The 25167-nt window shown below is 34.2% G+C and overlaps 2 long non-coding RNA genes across 2 annotated transcripts in view; one reads left to right on the top strand and one right to left on the bottom strand.

Annotated features, from left to right (window-relative positions):
* LOC111094382 overlaps positions 1-25167 on the bottom strand; it is a 400244-nt gene that overhangs the window by 49858 nt on the left and 325219 nt on the right. The window lies entirely within an intron of this gene.
* Positions 1-25167, top strand: part of LOC102153594 — a 101521-nt gene that overhangs the window by 32353 nt on the left and 44001 nt on the right. Inside the window, exon 3 of the long non-coding RNA XR_005385189.1 lies at positions 13134-13168. This is a non-coding gene — a long non-coding RNA (uncharacterized LOC102153594). The remainder of the gene's footprint in view (positions 1-13133; positions 13169-25167) is intronic.

The raw sequence follows: 25167 nt of genomic DNA on the forward strand, positions 1-25167 counted from the left end.
ACATGATACTAAACAAATAATTGGGCCAAAGAAGGAATCAAAAAAGAAATAAAAAAATACATGAGACAAATAAAAATGAGAACACAAAAGCCCAAAATCTCTGGGACACATCAAAAGTAGCTTAAGAGGGACGTATATAGCAATACAGACATACCTCAAGAAATAAGAAAAAGCTCAAATATACAATCCAAACCTATACCTGAAGAAACTAGAAAAAGAACAAATAAAACTCAAAGTGGGTGAAAGAAAAAAATTACAAGGGTCAGAGCAGAAATAAATGGAATGGAGACTAAAAAAAGCAATAAAGAAAATCAATGAAACCAAGGGCTAGTTCTTCGAAAAGATAAACAAAATTGACAAACCAAAATTGAACAGAACAGAGAACCAAGTCACATTCAACAAGAAAAAGAGTGAAAGGAGTCAAATAAATAAAATCAGAAATGAGATAGGAAAAGTACTGACACCAAAGAAATACAGATTAAGGGAATACTACAAAAATTTTATGTGAAAAAAATCAGACAATCGAGAAAAAAAGGACAAGTTCCTAGAAACATACAATCTTCCAAACCTAAACCAGGAAGAAATAGAAAATTTAAACAGACCAATTATAAGTAATGAAAATGAACTGGTAATCAAAAAACTACAAAGCATTAAAAGTCCAGGACCAGGTGGATTCACAAGTGAATTCTACTGGACATTTAAAGAACAGAAAATACCTACTATCCTTAAACTATTCCAAAAAGAAAAATAGCAGAGGAAGGGAAGCTTCCAAATATATTCTACCAAGCCAGCATTACCCTGATACCAAAACCAAAGATACCACAAAAAAGGAAAACTAAAGGCCAACATCCCTGGTAAACATAGATGCAAAAGTCCTCAAAAAAATATGAGCAAACCACATTCAACAATACATTGAAAAGATTATTCACCACAATCAGATGGGATTTATTCCAGGGATGCAAGGATGGTTCAATACTCACAAATCAATCAACGTTATATATCACATCAACAAATGATGGATAAAAAATCATATGTTCATCTAAGTAGATACAGAAGAAGCATTTGACAAGATTCAACATCATTCCTGATTTTAAAAAAAAGTCTCAACAAAGTGGGGCTAGAGGGAAGACTCTAGCCTGATGTGGGACTCGATCCCAGGACCCCAGGATCACAACTTGAACCAAAGGCACACACTCAACCACTGAGCCACCCAGGTGCCCTCTAAATATGTATCCTAAGGCAAGGGAAACAAGAACAACAATAAACTACTGGGGCTATCCATATCAAAATCAAAAGCTTTTACACAACAAAGAAAACCATCAATAAAACAAAACAGAAAACCTATGGAATATGAGAAGATATTTGCAAATGGCATTTCTGATAATGGGTTAATATCCAAAATATTCAGAGAACTCATATTAACTTAGTACCAAAGAAATAAACCAAAACAAAACAAAACAAAAATCCAAACAATCCAAATAAGAAAGGGGCAGACGACCGGAGTAGAGTTTTTCCAGAGAAAATATATAGGTGGCCAACAGACAAATGAAAAGACGTTCATTATCAACTCCTCATTAGGGAAATGCTAATCAAAGCCCCAATGCGATATCACCTCACATCAGTTAGAATGGCTAAATCTAAATGATAAGAAATGACAAGTGTTAACAAGGATGTGGAGAAAAATGAACCCTCATACACTGTTGGTAGGAAAATAAATTGGTGAATCACTATGGAAAAAAGTATGGAGTTTCCTCAAAAAATTAAAAATGGAATTACCATATGATCCATTAATCCCACTATTGGGTATTTACCCAAGGAAAATGAAAACACTAATTCAAATGCACCCCTATGTTTACTGCAGCATCATTTACAATAGCCCAGATATGGAAGCAACCTAAGTACCCATTAATAGACCAATGGATAAGGAAAATGTGATACACACACACACACACACAGAGGAATATTATGCAGCTATAAAAGCTGGCATCTGAGACAGCATGGATACAACTAGTACATATTGTGCTAAGTGAAATAAATCAGACTGATAAAGAGAAAGCAATATGATTCCAATCTTAAGTGGAATTTAAAAAAAGAGTAAAGAAATAAAAAGCAGAATCCAATCTATAATATAAAGATCAAATTGATGGTTGCCAGAGGGAGGAAGCTTGGAGGATTGGTAAAACAGGGGAAGGGGAGAGGTAGACACAGACTGCTGGTTATGGAGTGAATAAGTCATGGGAATAAAAGGCATAGCATAAGAACTATAGTCAATGATATAATGTGTAATGGGACAAATGGTAGCTATACTTGTGTACATAGCATAATGTATAAATTTGTCGAATCACTGAGCTGTACACCTAAAGCTAATGTAACATTGTGTGTTAACTAGACAAAAATCAAAAGATAAATTAATAAATAAAAATTAGGATTTAGTTTAGGCTATGTATGCATGTATTTTGGCATATAGCCCATCTTTCTTTATAGTCTTCTTCTATTTAGAGAGAAAAATATTTATACTTTTGCTTTATATACAAATATACAAAAATACAAATACATATACAAACACAAATGTGAAAGAAAAGAATGTTGACAGCCTTAAACCCTAGTAAGATTATACATTCATATACTACCCCCTGTTTCTTGGAAAACAAGAAAGTTTCTTCTTGGAACCAGAAACCATGAGCAGTTCTGGAATGACAGGAGGTAATTAGTGTCAGGTTGAAAATCAATCCACAGGCCCAAATCTGTGTAATAAAAGGCTTCTGTAATAGGAAATAGCATCTGCAAGGGCACTGTAGAGTTAGAGGTGACATACAGTGAGCAAAAGTGACTCTTGGGATATCAGGATGATGTACTGAGGTGCCATAGTAAGAGCAGCCAAATGAATCAGCCTGTTTTCTTCCATTTTTACAGAGCAACAAGTAGAAATTTGGAACTGAAATTATAATTTAGGCTAAAAAAGTGTTGTACTCTAGATGGCTGGAAACACCCCAACATTATTCAAATCATTATTTATATGAGACAAGTGGTTAACCCTATCATTACTACATTCACCCTTTCTCTAAAAAACATTAAAAGAAATCTTGACAACATTTATAACATTCAAACACAGAGCCAATAGGGAATCTCAATTGCAAAAATTTATATATAACCAATGATTATCAAATTCCTTTGAGGAAAAAGAATACTCCCAAATTAGTACCTAATTTAAAAAGTTGAAGAGCTAAGACTTGATGGAACAGTTAATAAAGTAAAGGGGAGAGGGAATTTAAGTTATTACAATAAATGTAATTATAAAAATATGAGATGATATAACAAGAATGAAAAACTCAACTAGAAATCTGGAAATGAAAAATAGTGAAAAAAACAACAAAACCCCACTACCTCACATCCAGCTACAATCAAAAAGTAATTTGTGAAATGGAAATATTAATCTGATGAATTCTCCAAGAAATAGCAAAATATACACGAAGAAATTGCTAATATAAAAGACAAATTTTAAACTAAGAGGATAAAACCAGAAGTGCTAATGTCTTTTGATTTGTAGCTCCAGCAGGTAAAAAAAAAAAAAAAATGGAGTGAAGGATACACCAAAAACATTTAGAAAGCTGTGTCTGACCTAAATAAATATACCAATCTTTAGAGTATATGAATCTATCAAGTGCTAAGCTCAATAAATGGAAAAGATTCACTCCTAGTGATACACATAATGAAATCTCATTACAGCAAGAATAAAGACAAAGCACTGAAAGCATCTTGGAAGAAAGAAAGAAAAATTTATCTGCAGAAAAAGTGAGAATAAGATTGGAAACAGAATTCACAATGTTAAAAAAGAACATAGTAAACCATATTAGAATAAAAGTTCTGACAAGAAATGGCTTTGACCTTGCAACTCAATACATAGCTAAAGCTATCATTCAAATATGAGAGAAAAAAAGAATTTTTTAATATTGCAATAATTCAGAGCATAGCTCACCCCAGAAAACATTTTAAAAGAATTACTTCAAAAAAAAAAAAAAAAAAAAAAAAAAAAAAAAAAAAAAAAAAAAAAAAAAAAAAAAAAATAAAAGAATTACTTCAGAATATACTACAACACAACAAAAAATGAAGCCAGGAGGAAACTTTGGATTATAGAAACAAAGGACACAGTTGTAGACAATTTAAATTCATTTCAATCATAAAACTGAAACAATAATACATAATTAAAATCTAGACTATACCAATTCAGGAGGTGAACAGCATGGGTGGGGAGTGGGGAGGATAAGTTGTGATAAGGAAGTGGAGAAGTAAGCACATGTTAAGTGTCTTGTTTAGGAAAACGTTTTGAAGTCACATTAATTAAGGAAATAAAATTCAACTAAATGTTTTAAAGTGTTAAGGGCAACCACTAGGATATATGATTGAGAAAACTCTGTAAAAGAAAAGGCTGAAGGGGCACTAATGAGGCTCAGTTGGTGAAGTGTCTGCCTTTGGGTCATGTTATGATCTCAGGGTCCTGGGATGGAGCCCTGCAACCCATCAGGCTTCCTGCTTAGTGTAGAATCTGTTTTTCCATCTCCCTTGGCCCCTACTCCCTGCTCATGCTCTAATAAAAATTTTTAAAATCATTAGAAAAGAAAAGAAAAGAAAAGAAAAGAAAAGAAGAAAAGAAAGGAAAGAAAGAAAGAAAGAAAGAAAGAAAGAAAGAAAGAAAGAAAGAAAGAAAGAAAGAAAGAAAGAAAGAAAGAAAAAATAAATAAATGGTGGGGGAGAGTAGATACCAAAAGTCATCAAGTTTCAACTTTTTATCATTGATTCCTTATGTACATATTTCACTTCCCTGCTCATTCAAAATTTGACTCAACCCATCAAGAAATCCTACATCTGCACCTCCACTATCTCGTGGTGCCACCCAGATCAGAATATTCACATCCAGTTATTTTCTTCTGGACTTTCCTAATTTAATTTTCTGGCTTCTTCTTTCCAATCACCAGTTTTTTGTTTTTTTTTTTTTAAGATTTTATTTATTTATTTATTTGACAGAGAGCGAGAGAGAGAGAGAGAGAGAGCAAGCACAAGCAGGGAGGGTGACAGGCAGAGACAGAGGGAGAAGCAGACTCTCTTCCTCAGCAGGAAGCCCGAAGTGGGACTCGATCCCAGGACTCTGGGGTCATGACCTGAGCTGAAGGCAGATGCTTAACTGACTGAGCCACCCAGGAGCCTCCTATCCCCAGTCTTTGAGTGAAATCCTGGTTTCCTTTCTGTGCTTCTGTCGAACTTTTATCAGAAGCCAGAAAGCCCAGGCTGCTCTAGAAACACTTGCTTGTATTCTTTCAAGTCTTATTGAATGCCTGGGTTACTGGGTCACTTTTCTTAGACATTTGATGGCGCTGCTTTTGTAAATCACCATGTATGTCCTTAATGAGAATCTGACTTCTAAATGTTGAGGCTACATGCTGGATAAAATGATAATTTTTTTAAAAATAAATTAAGCATGAATCAAAATTATTAGAAAAATATTTAGAAAATTACAGAATTTTAAGGCTCAACATTTTATAACCTGATAGAAATATGAACAGGCTCTTTCAGGAATTGGTCTTAAATTAGTTTTTAGGAAGGAAATCACTTTGATCTTCCAAAATATTGTGAACAGGACAAATCCTTCCTCTATCCTTCTGGGTTCTTTTGCCTGATCTAATAATTAAATTCACAAGACAGATTAATAGAAGAGAAACAAAGTTTAATAATAGGTATACCTTCTGTATATACATGGGCGAGGCCCCCAAAAAACTGAGTAACTCTCCAAAATGGCCAAAGCCATCACCTTAAATACCATCTTCAGCTAAAGAATAAAGAGCATGTTGGGGATTGGATGCGATGCCAGTTATAAGGGATTACCAGAAAAAGCAGAGGAAACAAGGGTAAGGTTGTTATGTTGATTTAAGTCATGGCTTATTGACTCTACTGTTGGAGATAATGAAAAAGCTTTATTCCAATCTGGATGCTTCTTGTTTTATTGCCTAGTTATCCTAGTTAGAACCTCCAGAAAAATGTTATATAAGTCATATATATATATATATATATAAATTTGGTCATCCTCTTCTCACTGGTACAGTTAAGGAGACTCTTACAAATGTAGATTTCCCTTATGCATGTAAATGTCTCTTACAAAAGTAACTTCCACTCTGTTCTCTGAACTTCACCTGTATCTGCTATTTCTTAGACATAACCAGCTTAAAAGAATCAATTTGCCAAAGAGGGGTGGTAATACCTTGCTCCCCCTCAACTGCTCCTCTAAATTACAAATGCAAGGAACATTTATGTCTTTATTCTTCATTTAAAATTATTTCATTGGCATTATAATTTTGATTCTTTGTTCTCAATCTGAAGCCCAATTTAAGAATTTAATTTATACATGAACAACAACACAGGGCTTCTACATCAGTATTGAGTAATTTTCAGAGCCATGTGGCTTTTCCTGAATGGCTTGTGGAGATAATCTTTGCTTAAGTTGGAGGTGTGTGAATTGGAGAAAGGCAATATCCTGGATTCGTGGGAGTTCTTCATATGGCCTCTATTACTAATATATGCTAAACTCCAGCTTGAAACTAACAAGCTGCATGCAGCTGTCACTATTAACAAATAATGAGACGAAAATTATAGCAGTGACTACCTAAATAGTATCAACTCTAAATAAAAATAAATGTATTTTGTAATTTTTATTACAAAGAAATTATGATAGATATTTGCAAAGGGTCTATAGTTATGCAAAACAGATTATACAGTATTATATTTAAGCTTAGTTGATGAGAAAGAAATATTCATAAAAACCTAGGTTATTAGCTATAAACTTCTGTTGCCCACAACTACAAATACCTACACCAAAAGGACCAACACTATGAAAGCAACTTTCATAGGTGAATCTACGCAAACATATTAAGAAACAAAAACCTTCAATACTACTTAAGTTGCTCTAGAGTCAAGAAAAAGAAAATAAACAACACAAAGGGTTGCACATTTCTTAATGAAGTTAATATAAAGTGAAGAATACTGAAAAATTCAATGCAAAAAATTACTGACTTTGCTTATGAATTTTGATAGACAAAAATACTAAGTAAAATACTAGCACAGACCCCAACTGAATATTAAGATAATATATTAGTATCAAATGGATGTTTGAATGTTAAGAAATTAATATAATTCACCACATTAAGAGCTCAAAGAAGAAATCCATCATCATCTACATAGATACTAAAAATGCAACTTCAAAAATTCAGTGGCCCAATCTTCAACTAATACTAACAAAATGAATCCAGCAACATGTAAAAAAGGATTATACACCTTAACCAAATATTTACTCCAACAATGCAAGGTTGGTTTAATATCTGAAAAGCAATTAATATAATCCACCCATGCCAACAGAATGATAGAAAGGAAAAACAACAGCTTGTAATCATCTTAAGAACTGCAGGCAGAGCATTTGAAAAAAAATCCAACACTTTGTGGTAAAAACACTCAATAAGAAGGGAACATCCTGCATCTGATTTAAAAAGCATCTAACAGAGACCCATAGCTAACAGCTTACTTTATAGTAAGAGATTGGATACTTTCCCCCTAAGATTAGGAACAAGACAAGGATGTCCTCTCTTACCACTTCTATAACTTATTTCTGGAGGTTCTGACCAGGATAATTAGGCAAGAAAATAAAATAAAAGGCATCCAGATTGGACTGAAACTTTTTTATTATCATCATCAAAAACTCTTTACCCATTAAATAATAACAATTCCCCATTCTCAGCTCCTAGTATTCTCTATTCTTTCTATGAATTTGTCTATTCTAGGGACCTCATAAAAGTGGAACTATATAATATTTGGCCTTCTGTGTCTGCATTATTTCACTGAGCATAATGTTTTTAAAGTTCGTTCATGTTGTAGCATTTATAAAAATATCACTCCTTTTTGTGGCTGAGTAAAATTCCATGATATATTTACTACATTTTGTTTATCCATTCATCTATATTGATGGACATGTGGGTTGTTTACACCTTTTGGCTATTGTGAATAATAGTGCTGCTATGAATACTGGTGTCCAAATATCTGTTGGAGTTCTTGTTTTCAATTCTTTTGTATATACCTAGAAGTAGAATAAGCAGGGTCATATGGAAGTTTTGTGAATAATTTTTTGAGATATCACCAAAATGTCTACCACAGTGGCTACACCACCTTACGTTCCCATCAACAGTGTACAAGGTTCCAATTTTTTCCACTTTTTCACCAAAGCCTGTTATTGTCTATTTTGGTTTTATTTTTTATTATTTTTAATTGTAGCCATCCCAACTGGTGTATAATACCTCATTGTAGTTTTGATTTTCATTTGCCCAATGACTAATGATGTTGAGCATCTTTTTATGTGCTTATTGGTCTGTTTTTGGTTTCTCTCAGCCTATTGATAGCAATGCTCTCAGCTAAGCATGACTCAGGCACTCACCTTGGCCTGTACTACTAGAGGTGAGGCCTCCCATAGACTTCTCCCTGACCAGCACAATGTTGCAGTTGGACTGGCCCTGGCAGTTCTTAGGAAGAAGCCACATCAACAACAACCATCAGAGAATTTTGGGGGTGGAGGGGAAGATCACTCACAAATCCCGGAGAGTACATGGTATACCCAAGACTACACAATGAGGTCATGGAAAGAGACAGAAAAACCGAGAAAAAGAGACAGAATAGTCCTGGACTTTGCTCTAATTGAAGACTGAAGGAAGTGTGCTTAGGATTTTGCAGATCCACTCACTCTTCATTGGCATATTTAAAATATAAGACATGAATAGGGGTGTCTGGGTAGCACAGTTAGTTAACCATCCAACTTTTGGTTTTGGCTCAGGTCATGATCTCAGGGTCATAAGAACAAGCCCCAAGTCAGGCTCTGAGCTCAGTGGGCAGTCTGCTCGAGATTCTTGCTCCTTTTCCCTCTTCCCCTCCTGCTCATTTCACTCACTCTCTCCTGCTCTCTCTCTCTCTCTCTCTCTAAAATAAATAAACTTTTAAAAATAAAATTAAGGGATGCCTCAGCAGTTGAGTGTCTGCCTTCAGCTTGGGATATGATCCCAGGGTGCAGAATCGAGTCCCACATCAGGCTCCCTGCAGGAAACCTGCTTCTCCCTCTACCTGTGTTTCTGCCTCTCTCTCTGTCTCTCATGAATAAATAAATCTTAAAAATAAAATAAAGTAAAATAAAATAAAGTAATAAATAATAAAATATAAAATAAAATAAAATAAAAAATATAAAATAAAATAATAAAATAAAATAAATAAAATAAATAAAATAAAATAAAATAAAATAAAATAAATAAAATAAAATAAAATAAATAAAATAAAATAAAATAAAATAAAATGTAAGAAATGGTATGAGGGTGTGGGAAGAGAAATGTGGGGTCAATCATGCAGCAAGTTATCTAGGTTACCCACTGCTTTCTAAAAAAGAAACCTCATGGGTGGAGTGGCCTGGTTTCTTATCTAGTTGTTTTATTAGTAGCTGAGTCATACACCTGGAAATGTGTTTGAGATAGTTGTCTTTGAAATGGATGCACTGGCAACCCAAAACTTAATGTCAGGCACTCACACTGGGGTTCTCTATTTCCTTTGGAGAAAAGTCTATTTGAGAACTTTGTTTTTTAAACAGGGCTGTTTGGGAGTTTTTTATTGTTGATCATTTCTTAGATACAACACTAAAAGCGTTTAGTAACAAAATAAAAATAGATAAATTGGACTACAGCAAATTTAAAACTTTTGTGTTTCAAAACACAGACTAAGAAAGTGAAAATTCAAGCCACAGAATGGCTGAAAAATATTTTTTAAATGTAACTTATAATAATACATATGCAAATAATGTACTTGATAAGGGACTTATATCTAGAATAAAGGACTCTTACAACTCAATAAGGACAAATTTCTCAATTACAAAATGGAGAAAGCATCTAAATAGGCTTTTCTCCAAATAATATACAAATGGTCAATAAGCACTTGAAAAGATGCTCAACAGCATCAGCCATCAGGAATGAAAATTGAAACCAGAGTGAGATACCATATCTACTAAGATGACAAGAAAAAAAGTTCAGATAACAATTTCTGGTAAGGATGTGAAGAAGTCAGAACTCTCGTATTCTGTTGGTGGGATTGTAAATATAAATCAATTACAAAAAGGAAATACTAATAGATGCTGTAACACATAAACCTTGAAAACATTATGCTACATGAAATAAGCCAATCACAAAGGATCACATAAGGTATGATTCCATTTATATAAAATTCCAGGATAGGCATCTATTGAGAGAGTAGATTAGTGGTTGCTTAAGGCTGGAGGGAGAGTGGGAGTGGGGAGTCAGTGACTGCTAAAGGGTATGGACTTGCTTTTTTGGGTCCCGTTCTAAAACTGATTGTGGGAGATCCACAATTACACGCATATATACTTTAAATATAGGTATGGTTGACCCTGAACAATGTGAAGGTCAGGGATGCTGACCCCTTGAACCATCAAAAGTCTGTTATAGCTTTTGACTCCCCAAAACTTTATTAATAGCCTACCATTGACCAGAAGCCTTACCAATAACATAAAGTCAATTAACACATATTTTGTATATTATATACTATATTCTTACAATAAAGTAAGCTAGAGAAAAGAAAACATTACTTAAAAATCAAGAGAAAAGAAACTTACAGTCTTATAGTACTGCAAAAAATCTGCATATAAGTGGACCCATGCTGTCCCATGCTGTTCAACTATAACTTATAGTACATTAAATATATTTCAATAAAGCTTTGGAAAGATATGATAGTACAAAAAATAATAAAATATGAATATATATTACTCATGTACCAGCATTAAGATGATCATTGGTGAGAAATATTAGAAGCATTTCCATTAATGCCAGGAAGAAAACAGGTTTTTTATTTTTTATTTTATTTTATTTTCAAAGTTGTTATACTATTATTACTTGACCACATTCTAGAAGTACTAGCCAGAAAATTAGGTTAAAAAAAAAAAAAAAAGTGAGGGCAGCCCTGGTGGCTCAGTGGTTTAGTGCCACCTTCGGCCCAGGGCATGATCCTGGAGACCTGGGATCGAGTCCCACGTCGGGCTCCCTGCATGGAGCCTGCTTCTCCCTCTTCCTGTGTCTCTCTGCTCCCCCTCTCTCTGTGTCTCTCATGAATAAATAAATAAAATCTTTTTTTAAAAAAAGTGAAATAAAGCCTGTAGATGATATAGTTGTTTCTTAAAAAAAGTAAAAATAGAAATAAGAACTAAGTCATTGGAACTAAAATACATTAAAATCAGTAACTTTAATCTATACAAATACCAATCAGTTAGAAAATACAGTGGAAGTAAAACCACACTTAAAATTGTAACAAAAAATGATATATGTAGGAATATGCAAGATTTATAAGAAAAAGAATATATAGACTTAAACAAATGGAGAACACATATAATTTTTACTTAGAACAATGTAATATCATATATATATATATATATATATATACACATATACATATATATATAAAATATCCTTAAATTAATCCCTAACTTAAAGGATCCTAATAAAATGGAAACAGGGTTGTTTTGAAACTAAGGAAGCTGATTCTGCAGTTCATGCAAATTCAAAGTGCATATGAATATTTCACATTTAGGAATCTATCCTACAGATATATTTCATATGTGTGAAATGGCATATATGCTGGGTTATTTATTGTCACATCATAATTGCAAAGGAGTGAATATAGTCTAAATAACTATCAAAAGAATTGGTTAACGGTTTTTTGGTATATTTATACAATTAAATGCTATGCAGCCATAAAAAAGGAAGCATACTTATATAGAACACTCTCCCAAATATACTGTTAAGTCTAAAAATCAAAGTGCAAGCAGAATGTTACCTATATGTTGAAAATAAAGAAATATGTACATTCTTTTAGAGGCATAGAATATCTCTGGAAAAATGGGTAAAATCTTCGGTACTAAGGAACAAGGGTTTGGGGGTGTCAGAATTTTACTTATATACTCACTCCATATTCATTTGTACCTTTGTAATTGTCACCATGTACATGTTTTCACAAAATAAAATGGTTTTCAACAGGAGATTTTATGTACCAAGTGAAGTACCCTTTCAACTTCTGTCCCAATAGGTTAAGAGGAAACATGTTTTCTACTTTTGGGTCAAAGGGGGGGGGATAATGTAACTAAACTTGAACAGATGGTGTTTGAAATGTACAAATACATTTCTGTGGAAACCTGACAAGGAATAATATGAATTCTGCTCTGGATTTGGGCATAACTCCTTGACCTGGGCCTCAAAATGGAAGAATGTTGGTAGGGGCGTCTGGGTGATAGGAGGAATGAAATCAGGATGACAGAGGTACCTTGTGATTGGAAGAGGTGAACTGTGTAGCTGAGATGTAGCACGTGGAAATGAGGTGAAACAGTTGGAAGGAAAAACGAAAGGTGATTTTTCAGTCGGGTCGTGTAGAACCTCGCATGCTATTCTTGGAAGAGTCTGGACTCATTTTCTTGGTTTCAAGGGAGTCTTTGAACGTCTGTGAGCAGATTTTCTGGATGAAAGTCATGCTTTAGGAGGATTATCAGGGTTACTTGAGGACACAGAATTAACTAGCTCTCATTCATTCATTTATCCACTCATCGTACAAATATTTGTTCAGGGACTACTATGAGTCAGGTAGGCCTTGTATAAAATCAACTATATTTTGAAACTTTTATACATTAATTTGGGCTTTTTGATGCTAAAAGTAATATACATTTCTTATCGACAATTTTAGAAATATGCAGAATTACAAAGAAGAATGACTCATAATTCTACTGCCTAAAATAAACACTGTTAAGATTCTGATGTGTGCATATGCGCATGCATGTGTGAGGTTATTTTACACACACACACACACACACACACACACCCCGACACATCAATGTAATCTATTTAATTTTATATCATGAATATCTCTTGTATTTTCAAAGATAACAACTACTTTTACAATTTATAGAGGCCTTAATCTGTGTCAGATGCTGAGAGAAGCACTTTTTACATATATCACTTAGTGCTTAAAAAAAAAAAACTCATGACATCATTTGCCTTTAATCTCTATTTCAGAGATGAGGAACTGCGTACTAAGGATACCTGGTTTGGTGAGTAACGGAGACAGGATTCAATCCCAAGGAAAATTGCAGTAACTGGGCTCCTAATAATCAAATGCAACTATCTCACTAGCAATATGGCAATATGACATCGACAGCCGAGTAATGCTCCATCATTACTTGGTCCCTTCATTGGTTTCAGATTTTGGGCCAATTATACTGTTTCTAATTATATCCCAATATATCCCATGACTCATCCAGGAGGCAGAGAGCACAAGAAGGAAAAAATACTTTCCTTCCATTTTTCAAGCTCCATAATAAAAAGCTCTTGCAAATCCCTGGCTTACCCCCAGTGCAGCATCATTGGCTTTAGGTTGATGAAAATCTCTTCAAAATTATTTTCCTAGCTTAGCTGTAAGTCTTCATTTTTGGTGCTGATGTCACTTTTTTCTGTGTTTTCAGAGGCATTTAAATAGGATTTGAAGAGAAATTGATTAAGGAGCTGCTAGCTACTAGATGATTGGGCGCTGATATTAAGCTACAATTTGCATAATCATTCCAAATTCTTTATCCTTTAATTGAAATGTGCTTGTGTTTATTTTGCCACTCTTAACATAATTTTCTATTAAATTACCATATTCCACCAGTTTCCATTACTTAAATTATTTCAATTAATGGGAAGAAAATTAATTTTTCATGGGGATTATAATGCTCAAACATTTTATTTAATTATAAAAAACTGAAAGGAGAAGGTAAATGAAAACATTTACTCAGTATCTGCTATGGGCTGTCCACTGTTATTTAACTTTCACCATTAACCCCATGTTATGGTATATAAGCCAAAGAATAAGTATTTTAAGGTAAGTAATGGTAAATAATGTAACCAGAGCTTGAACCCCACTTTTACTAATTTCAAAATCCACATTTTTCAACACATCCTGTAGCTGTCTCAAAAATGCAAGAAAAAGAAGTGGCTTGCCTAATCAAATAATAAATACCAGCTTTAAAAGAAGACTTTTACAGAATGAGTCTGGGTGTTATACTATGTTCAATGAAGTGATTGCGGAAAGCCTTTGTGTGTTGTTTTGTTTTTTAGTTTTATAAGGTAAATTCTGCTTTCTAGAAGGTTCTGGGTTTTATCACTCGATAATGTCACAGTGGGCAGTGGAGACAGCTTGCAGAATTTACTAAAAGTAGGATTTTGTTTGTTTTATTAAAAAAAAAAAAAGTTCTCCTTACCAAATCAATGGCAATGTCAAGGATAAAACAAAACTGTGAGTTTAATGCATAAAATAAAGACTTGAAAGCCATACATTTAAAGACAGGATCATTATTTAAGTGCCAATGAGATTACACACCAAGGCTGAAATAAATAAGCCATCAGCAGTGAGTAGCAAAGTTTGTTTTCTCTGGGGAGAAAGCTTGCTTGCTGCTTCAGTCCTCCAAACACATTTTAAAAAAGAGAATTTGAAGGGGGGAAAAAAAGGTAACATGTTAAGCTTCCCATCATAAAAACATAAAGACTTTAGGGAAATAAAATAACTTTGGGCTTCACTTAGAAATCGAGTCTATATATTGTCTTAAGCCAGTATATATGAAAATATGCTTTCAGTTTAGATTACTTTTGAGCATCCACAAAAATTGTAGAGACTCATGGCATAGACTGCAGATTGGTGCAAGAAAATAGAGTTACCCTCTGACATTTGATAACAATTCAATTTGCAAAGTTTTAGAATAATCTACCAGCCAAAACAAATTGAATCTTTTGGTCAACTTTCTTCTAACAACAAGGTTTTGTTTGTGTATTTTTTACTAAATTATTTTTATCTGAATGCTCTGGTATGGTCTCAGTGAAAATATATACTTAGTGAAAATACTGGTGTGCTCTCAGTGGAAATACTCAGTGTATGTGTGTAAAAAGTTAAATTTCCCTTTGGGGAATATCTCCATCATGGAAAAATTCTGAAGTGTGAGGAACTAGGGACTCTGGGTTTGCATGTTTAGCCAGAACAATAAGATAACGTATTGAAACATTAATTTAGAGATGCCTGATGGCTCAGCGGTTGAGCATCTGCCTTCAGCTCAGGTTGTGATCCCAGAGTCCCGGGATCGAGTCTCACGTCAGGCTCCCTGCATAGAGCCTGCTTCTCCCTCTGCCTGCGTCTCTACCTCTCTCTCTGTCTCTCTGCATAAATAAATAAAATCTTAAGAAAAGGAAATATTAATATATTTTTATTTTTTCACTGCTTTAGAATTAGAGAAGAAAAAGATTCTTTTTGCCATCCTTCATCAGGTCAGAGAATTCTTACCCAATATGTCAGGAGAAACACAAACTAAAGCCTCCCTTTGGGAACACTGCTAAACCACATGATACCCCACCCCTTCCAGCCTCCGCTCAAAACCTTTTGTTTCTAGGAATTAGACCATTCCACCATCATATGCAATTTCTTTGTAGCCACTGACACCAAGTCAGCAAGTTTTGATTCTGGTGCTTTTGCTATCCATGCATCAGCAGGCAATGGCATCCATTTCACTGTTGCCCCCTGGCCAGTAGTGACTGTCAAACATCAATTACAAGATGCATCCTAGTTTCAGATACATTTAAATGGGAACATGTGTACATTTTGGAATCAATGAAACACAATATATTGTTGCTCCCTAATAGAGGGTAAGAACTGGGCACCCCTCCCACCACCCCCCCCCCGGGTGGCTCAGAGGTTTAGCGCCTGCCTTTGGCCCAGGGCCTGATCCTGGAGTCCCGGGATCAAGTCCCACACATCAGGTTCCCCGCATGGAGCCTGTGTCTCCCTCTGCCTGTGTCTCTGCCTCTCTCTGTGTGTCTCTCATGAATAAATAAATAAAATCTTAAAAAAAAAATAGAGGGGAAGAATTTTTACCTACCATAACTAGGGCACTACATATGACACATAGTAGCATTCTAATAAAACAGCTCTTGAAACAATCAACTAATAAAAATTGTCTGAGAGGGAACAACCCTTAAGACCAAAATATGACAACAGAAATGTGGTCATGTAAGAACACAAAATATTTTGCAACTCACAGTACAGGAATATAAAACTGAATGTCAGTCAAATTGATTATTGATGGGATCCTCTTGCTACTGATTCACAGTGATAGAATAAAACATCAGAATCCAAATTAAAAAGCAATACAGAATACTTTTGTAATGCTGGAAAATATCTTTTTTGAAGGAACACATATATTTCAGAGTGTAGACATACACGCCCCTTCAAAATGATAGTATATGGAGCTTATTCTTTAAATGCTCTGTTTATCCTTTTTCTTTTGACATGAATGAAAAAGGCCTTTAAATTCTTAACACATGTGATTAGGGACAATTTGTACATATTCTAAAGATTAATAATAAATATGAGATTGGGGCTACTAATTGGGAGATTCTAAGTGGTTATACTTGATTTATAAATAGGCTGCCCTAGATAAAAAAAAAAAAAAAAAAAAAAAAAAAAAAAGAGCCAGGAACCAAAGTGCCAGATAAAAGAGACCAGATGCTAAGAAAAGTAGACCTATTTTCAAGAAAGGTCCTTCAATGGAGAGAGACTGTGGGGGCAGCGGGGGGGGTGGGGTGGGGGATGCAGTTGCACCTTGTGAGCCATATTTCCAACCGTTTCCTCACAAACTGGAAAAGCTCCCTGTATTTCCTTCCCATGTCTATGACTCTTTTTTTAGAAGAAGGAAAACTAGTTCACTAGAGGTAGAGGATCACATACTAGCTGGAAGAAAACACTGACCAGAATAAATCTCTGTGGCTACACAGAAAATTCCTTTTTAAGATCTAGTTCAAGTTGTATGATACAAATCACATCAGAGAACTCATTCTTTTCCTTATGGTCGTCCGCCTCTTGATTATTAGGGACCATGAGCCCTAGCGTGGAAGTAGAGACTTAAATCAGTGACTTTATTTTTATTGCCAAACACAGATCTGAATTCATAGAATAAGAGAGCAGTGGAGATGAGTTATGACAGGATTCATTAATGTGCCAAGGACGTGGCCAACTTGTCTACAACTAGTTAAAAGGCAAATACACAGATTGATCATTTTTCTTTCCAGGACCGTACGTCACAATACACATGGCCTGTTTCCTAAAACCTTCTGTCTAATGTTTAATAGATTGATGGAACTTCAAAAACAACACTCTCTACAATCCTGCTAGACAAGAGGGGACATGAAGATACTCTAGGTTAGAAGACAGACTATTTGCAGTCTGAGCTGGGAAGAATTACACTTTTTACTTCATATTTTCCCCTTTTATTTTTTCTCTTTTTAAAGATTTTATTTTTAAGTGATCTTTACACCCAACAGGGTCTCAAACTCACAACCGCGAGACCAAGGGTCATACGCTCCCCCCACCGACCTAGCCAGCCAGGTGCCCCCCTGTTTTCCCTCTTTAAAAATGTCCTTTTGCTTCAAAGGGGGGCAGAGGGGTTTGAGGCTTGAATCTGAGATAAAAACTAACTGGTAAACTATTTTAATTTGGTTTTCACTTTAAAAAGTATTTTATCTTCAGCTTGCAACCCACAAAGTAGTCACTAGATTTATCAATATGATCTCCATGTTGAAGACAGAAAGGTCAGTTTTTAATTCTCCTTTACTTAGAGAAGTGGCATGGAGTAGTTGTTAGGAGTTAAAATTACCACGCTCTGACACCCGCTGCCTCTACACTATTGCACAGAACACACAGCCTCTCGGAATCCCAACATCTTGGTGTTATAATGGTGCCACCTGCCTGGCCTGCTTCCCAAGGATTACCCTAAAAGGAAAAATGAGATTAAAGCATGGTAAACCTTTGAAATAAGAGTTATTCTAAGGCAGGATGTTATCTTCAAAGCTTAAGTTTAGTGTTCTGGGAATTTCATAAAACATCATCTTCCTAGACCTGCATGTTCTTTTAAAGAAACAATGCATTATTCATTAAACTGAAAGTGAATAAATGCTGCTTTGGCCCTTAATTGTCTAGTCTTCACTGGTTGTTAGTCTTTAATTGTCTCATGTTCCATTCTTGGTCAAATCACTTAACTTTACCTCTTCTACATTTGTTGCTCCATTGTCTCCTGTTTCCAGAATTGTAAAGATTCTATCTGACAGAAAAAAAACAAATAAATTAGCTAAATTAACTGCTCTTTGAAGATCCACATTAAGAACAATTAGAGGCACTGATAAGAAAATTTTTTATTCTTCGTTTGCACAAATGCACCAAAACTGGTATAGGAGAACCCAGGTTACTCCCTTCAAACTAGAATTTCAGCCTCATGATTCAGCCAAAAATGGAAGTTGTCTAACAGGGGCTAGGTATTCTTAACTTTTGGGGATGCTCCTTCATCACCTTCTGTCATCTGGTAACCAAATTGGACTTGACTTGGGCAGCAGCCAGCCACAGTTTTTTTGGCCCAGTGAAGACTAATTGGTATATCACATATCATTTTCCTAAACGGCTTACACAGTAAAGTGTATTTCATTTTATGTGTGTTTGAAACTATGTACTCTTAAATGCACACTACTGGGCATCTTAAATGGTTTAGATTATAAAATGTTCCACAATTTGCAAAGTAATTTTCAAATATGTTGCCTCACTTGAGTTTGTAACAGCTCTCTAAGGCAGGAAGCTCACTGTGACTCCCATGATAGAAATGGAGAATCAGATCCACAAAGAAGTAACACAACATGCTTAAGGTCACATGGGTCATAAAAGAACAGGCTGAGAGCCTCATTTCCTGGCTCCTGGTTTAGTGCTCTATTGATTGTATGCCTCCCAACAACATACTCTGTCCATCCATTCGTTCACTCAGTCCCTGCAGTTTGCTTCCAGTTATCCAGTAGCAGCTAAATAGAAAATGCTCTCAGAGCCCCAGCTTCTGGATAAGTCATGATAGCAGTCTGTGCCTCAGTTTCTTCATATGTAAACATAAAGGGTTTGAACTAGATGATTCCAAATCAAATCCACAGAGAGCATAATACAATGGAAAGAGCACAGCATGGACCATGTATCATAACAATTCAAGATTTGAATCTTGGTCCTGCCTCTTACTTCCTGGCTATATGACTTGGAAAAAATTATATAACCTTTCTGGTTATTAGTTTCCTCGTATGTAAAGTCACAGACTCTAACATTAACTTTGAAACAGTATTATAAAAAATAAGTACAATAATATATGTAAAAGAATTTGCCAAATGGCAAGCACTCAATAAATATCAATTATTCTATTTAGTATTAACACTTGTCACATTCTCAAGGCATTTTATTATTTTTAACATCAGTTTTATCATTATCTATAAAGGCACTGCTAGGCTTTACTAACTTCAAAGAGAAACCATTCAATATACTAAACGTTCATATGATCAAAAATAGCTTTATGAAACAATGTTTTTATTAAGCAGTTAATCTGTAGTACCACAGCTTTGATTATTTTCCTGAGGATCAACGCAGAAGAAGACCTGAGATTCAATGATAAGAAATGTGAGCCAATTTTAGTGTGATTCTCATCTTTTGTTTCTAGTAGGAATATGAAAATTAAGCAGATGAATTCTACATAAGAGAGGAGATAAAATCTTATTGCATAGGCTTATTCCTTAAACCAATAAATAAAAAGAAGCAAGTTCATGTGAAAAAAATATAATCTTCAAAAAATGGAACGTGGATAGTGGGTTTGAATAATTCTGCTTTCCCAAATGTTTCATTAAAATTGGGAAGTAAAAATATATCATTTATTTTTAGAAATCATTTAGGCTTACTATTAAATAGTAACATCTTTGGAAAATTAAATCACAATTGTTATCAGAGAAAGGGTGAAAAACCACATAGCTACATCACCAAAGTGAGCAACTCGCCAGTTACAATGAATGTGAAGGTTTTAATGTAGTCCTGGCAGGGCTGAGTCAGATTAGAGAGAAAAATCATACAGACATATAAGGATCTTTCTCTTTTTGTATCTCTTATTACAAAGTAAGAAGCATTTGGGTGACTTTTTTAAATTTAAAATTTTTATTTTTAACATGTATTAATTTGAAGCACCATTTCAGGTCCAGGTGCCATGTGGAAAGTGATTGATGCTCCAGGGATGGAAAAAGGGTGAATACTGGGAGACATCCAAGTTATAAACATTTAAAAATCCTGGAAAAATACACATTTCCTCTAAGAATAGATCCGCACAAAGAATCTAATTTTATTTTTGTTTGTTTGTTGCTTCATACATCTAAAGTAATATTATAAGCAGTTTTCAAATAAACATAATTAATCTTTGACCCTATCAAAATAACTACCCATTTAGCTTATCTATATTTTTGTTTACTAAAAATATCAACACCATATTTTAATGTATATGGTTCAATACCATTTATATTCTAAACATGTCTTACTTCAATATAAAAGGAATTTTTAAATTTTAATGTTTGTTTTACTTGATAAAAAAACTATTTTAGAAAATGAGAAAGCTTTAGAAGGGAATGAAATTCAGTTTTTTATAAAATTCACCTTTAACTTCAAAAGTTAGTGAATATTACCTTGGTATGCAGACTTGAAAACAATATCTGAGCTCTTTAGCATGCAACCAAAAAAAAAAACTGGTACATATGACTGAAGATATCAAGTTAATCACTGGATTTTATATTCAGAAAAACGTTTTCTAAAGCTTTCATTGTAACACCAATTTTTAAATGCTCATATATGGTATAGGTTCACTGAGAAAAGTGAAGAGACTGCGTATCTGCCCTCCACCCTGTATATATATTTTTTTCACATAAGGTTTGTACTAGAAAAAAGTGGTTAATCTTGCCAAAATCTATTACAAATCCCCAAATGTAAGATGCTGTGATTTTTAAAGATAATACATAACTACTTTGTGGTAAAGGATGTACCTCTTTGACAGACTCCATTTTATTTACATCAAGCTTGAGATGGCTCCCACTTTGGGACCTAGAGTTGCAAAATTTTATGGTAATAGTAATAATAAAACCACACAGAGTTTCAAAAAAGAAAAATAAAGATAATAATGAAAGCACCAGAAATACCTAGCTTCTAAGAGCAATCATGTTTAGTTTGGTTTTTCTTCGTAATATAATTTCTCAAGAGATAAACCCAGAAACTCATCAGGCTTTACGGTCAGGGTCCTGAGAGCAGTGAAGAATAATAAAAGTCCAAGTTAAAGAATCTAAATAAGCCTAAGGAACTTCACTTACAATGACTAAAGTCAAAAATAAGAATAAAGGTGTGAGGGGCACCAGGGTGGCTCAGTCAGTTAAGTATTTGCCTTGATCTCAGGTCATGATCTCAGGGTCCTGAGGTAGAGACTTGAATTGGGCTCCCTGCTCAGGAGGCAGTCTGCTTCTTCTTCCTTTTCTGGCCCTCCCCACTGCTTATGCATGGCCCCGTCAAATAAATAACATCTTTAAAATAAATAAATAAAGGTGTGAGTAAACTGTGATGACCTAACTCCTTAAAACTTCTAGTAACAGCCTTGACCTTCAATTACCTCTATCAAGATAAGCAATATTATGATCATATCAGTATTTAAAAGAAGAATAAGTTACACAAGTCATAAACATAGATCTCATGATTCTTTCATTGTCCATTTATTATTGGTTCAGGTTTATACAACCTATACAAGATTAGCTCAATTGATTAGGAGGTGGTGCCAATGAGCCCAGAGGATCATTTCTGTCTTTGGAGATAAAAGTTAGCTATAATCTTTTTTTTTTTTAAGATTTTATTTATTTATTCCTGAGAGACAGAGAGAGAGAGGCAGAGACACAGGCAGAGGGAGAAGCAGGCTCCATGCAGGGAGCTCGACGTGGGACTCGATCCCGGGTCTCCAGGATCAGGCTCTGGGCTAAAGGCAGCGCTAAACCACTGAGCTACCTGGGCTGCCCAAGTTAGCTATGTTCTGTGCTTTCGTATAGCACAGAGTAAACCAAATTCTACTAAGGCATCTACAAAAGGTATGCCATTGGCCCCAAAGGGAAGAAGTTCAAAACAACATATACAGATCATCATTACCTATCACTGCTTACAGAAAAATAATTCATGTGCCTTTGTGGTACTGGGTCAATGGTATCATTTTGGCACTATTCAATATGTACTTAATTTATAGTTGAGCAACTAGAAATCTGAATTTAAGATACAGCATTGTATTATTTTATCTAGCTTATATCAACGTGCTATAGTTTGTTTTTAAAATAACCTCCTTTATATAAATTGTTTTAGTAAATGATAGCCAGAAAATATATCACTATATGCAATTACTTTGTCTTACATATTACCCTGTAGATACATTTTCCATTCCCAGTACCGAATTCAGCACTCTTACCATTCAACGATAACCAAAGCCTATAGTATTAAATGATTCCTATAGTATTAAATGATTCAAAAGAGCTTTAGTTTTTATTATGAAATTCTGTTAAATAAAATTATTTTTTATTTTTGTTCATTCATTTCTTCTTTACCAAATGCCTACAATGTGTCAGGCTTTGTCTTATACAGTAGTAAAAAGAGGAAGTCCTGACACTCAGAGTGGACTCATAAACACATCTACTTCCTACCCACCTTAAACAAACACAATGCTATTATATTACAAATCACAAATAAAGGAAAACTTTTCTTGAGCCTCATCGTGCCTCCAGCAAGTTATATTATGTTATTTGGGGAAAAGGTTTGAACCTTACACGTTACACCCCAGAGCTAACAATAGCTGTTAAAAAGAAAAAGTCTCTAGTTACACAGCTCTGGCTTCTGTTCATTTTGTGATTATTATTATAAGTCAAAAGTCTATAGCAATAAAAATGACATCAACAGGAACAACAATAACCATAATATGCACCAAATATTGTCTACAGCTAGATTAACAATGTATATTCATTGTGTGAGAGTGGGTGGAAAGTCTTGGGGACTAGCTGACTCAATAAAAGGCCAATAAGGAACAAATCATGGTAGCCTTTCAACTTCCATTAGGTCACAAGGCACTCAGAGTAGAAATTAAAATCTGGTTTACAACTTGAAAAACGAACTTCAGGTCATAGTAAAAAGATCAGTCAACATCATGTTGAAAAAAAAAGACCTTAAAAAAAACTACTCAGGCCATCAAGAGTTCATGATACTTGATTATTATTTTTTATTTTATTATTTGCAAAGGAAAAATCCAACTTTTGCTAAAATAGGTAGTGTATTAGGCCAGCAAAGAAAAGGCAAAAAAGGGGCAAGTCTAATTGTCTGACGAGCAAACATTTTTATTGTCTTTTAAGGAAGGAAATAACATTTAAAAAATACATTTAAGTGAAAAAACGTGGAAATTTGAATGCAATATCTGAAAACCTTTATATCAATCATCCTTAAACCTCTTCACATTAAATATTTAAGCAGGTATCCTCAATGGACTTCAACTTACATACTTATAAATGATAAACATGTAGTATTATACAAATATGTATGTTAAACCTATACACAAAAGAGAAAAATTTTTAAAAATTGAAAGGACTAAATAAAACTGTATATACAAATAGCATATCTAATTTTCTTCCCTTTTTTTTTTTTTTTTTTTTGTATAAGATTGTATTGCTCACAACCTGGCTTCCAGCCATTCCACTTTGGTGACCACTTTGTAGAAATAAAAACTGGCTAAAGACAAAGTCAGAAGAAATAGCAATTTAGCATATATTACTCATGAGAACATTCTGTAAAAGGGTATGTTTTAAGGTAATAAATATAGAACAGCATTGTAAATCTATGAATAGAAAGACTCTAGTATATTATTAAAACTACATTAACTTTGTAGCTTAATTCCTAAGAATCACTGACCATCAAACAGGCCTAGCTTTGAACAAGATGAAGAGCATGATATGTAGTTTCTCAAGCAACAATAATACTAATAATGCAGAAAAGTTGAAGTTAGAATTCTCAACACTCTAAACATCTCATGTGTCACTTGATAAACCTATCAGGATAGTAAACCTCATAATGTGAACTGTTAAATTCTGAAGTAGGGACCATTCAGCACTGAGGCTAACACCTTCCTTACTCTTTCTTCTTAGGTGGTATAAATAGAGTTAAACAGATTATATAGATTACGTAGAGGATTAAGTGAACAGACTACCTCTCAGCACTTGAGAAGCCCTCATTTACACAATGAAACATATTTACTAATTAAAGACTTGTCCATTGATGAAAGCAACAATCAAGTAACTCTTTCTGCCTAATTCCAACTATTGTGTGCATCTGAAATACATAAAATTGCATTTGTTCAGAATATTCTTTAATTGGTTTTTGCCCATCAATTTTGCCCAGCATTTTCCATTTTCAAAAAATCAGTGAGGCTTCTCTTAATCAAAGTGTCATGAATGCATGCATTGTGATATCACTCTGCATACGTCGGCCACTAATAACTTATTTATTTATAAACTCTGTGGCTGCAGGAGGACTGGTAAAGGCCCTAGAAGACACATTTTACATATCAACTCGATTATTGGCAATCAGGCATTACTTAGAGCCATTGTTTAAACAAATGCCTTTGTTTTATCAGATCCTACAAGTGCATGAAATAGAAGTGATATGTTATATTTCTCATATTTCGCCTTGAGGTTTTTATGAAACCTTAAAAAAGAGAGTATATAGGAAAGAGATTGTACATTTTACAATTACAAGTACTTGATCTAAAAAAAAAAGTCGTATGGCCTAAGATTAATGCAAAAATATTATGGACTGAGATTTAAACCAAATTGGTTGTGTATGCATTTACTTATCACCCAGTAGGCATGGCAAAACTCCATCTTATTATGTTTAAAAGTATAAATCTCAAATTTGTACGTCATATGGATGGAATGTATCCAGCAATAAATATGCAGTTTAGAGGAACCTTTGCAATGCTGTAGAATAATTTGGACAGCTGGTGTTATTGGTTGATCTACAAGGTTTTTGGTGTTCTTATCAATCTGCTCTTTTACACTTAATTTAAATTTAGTATAAATATTCACTGTCAAAAAAATTAAATTGGGGGAGAATGATCTCACATTTTAACTCAGGATATAA

This window comes from Canis lupus, chromosome 37, assembly GCF_011100685.1.
Source record: "Canis lupus familiaris isolate Mischka breed German Shepherd chromosome 37, alternate assembly UU_Cfam_GSD_1.0, whole genome shotgun sequence".
Lineage (NCBI taxonomy): Eukaryota > Metazoa > Chordata > Mammalia > Carnivora > Canidae > Canis > Canis lupus.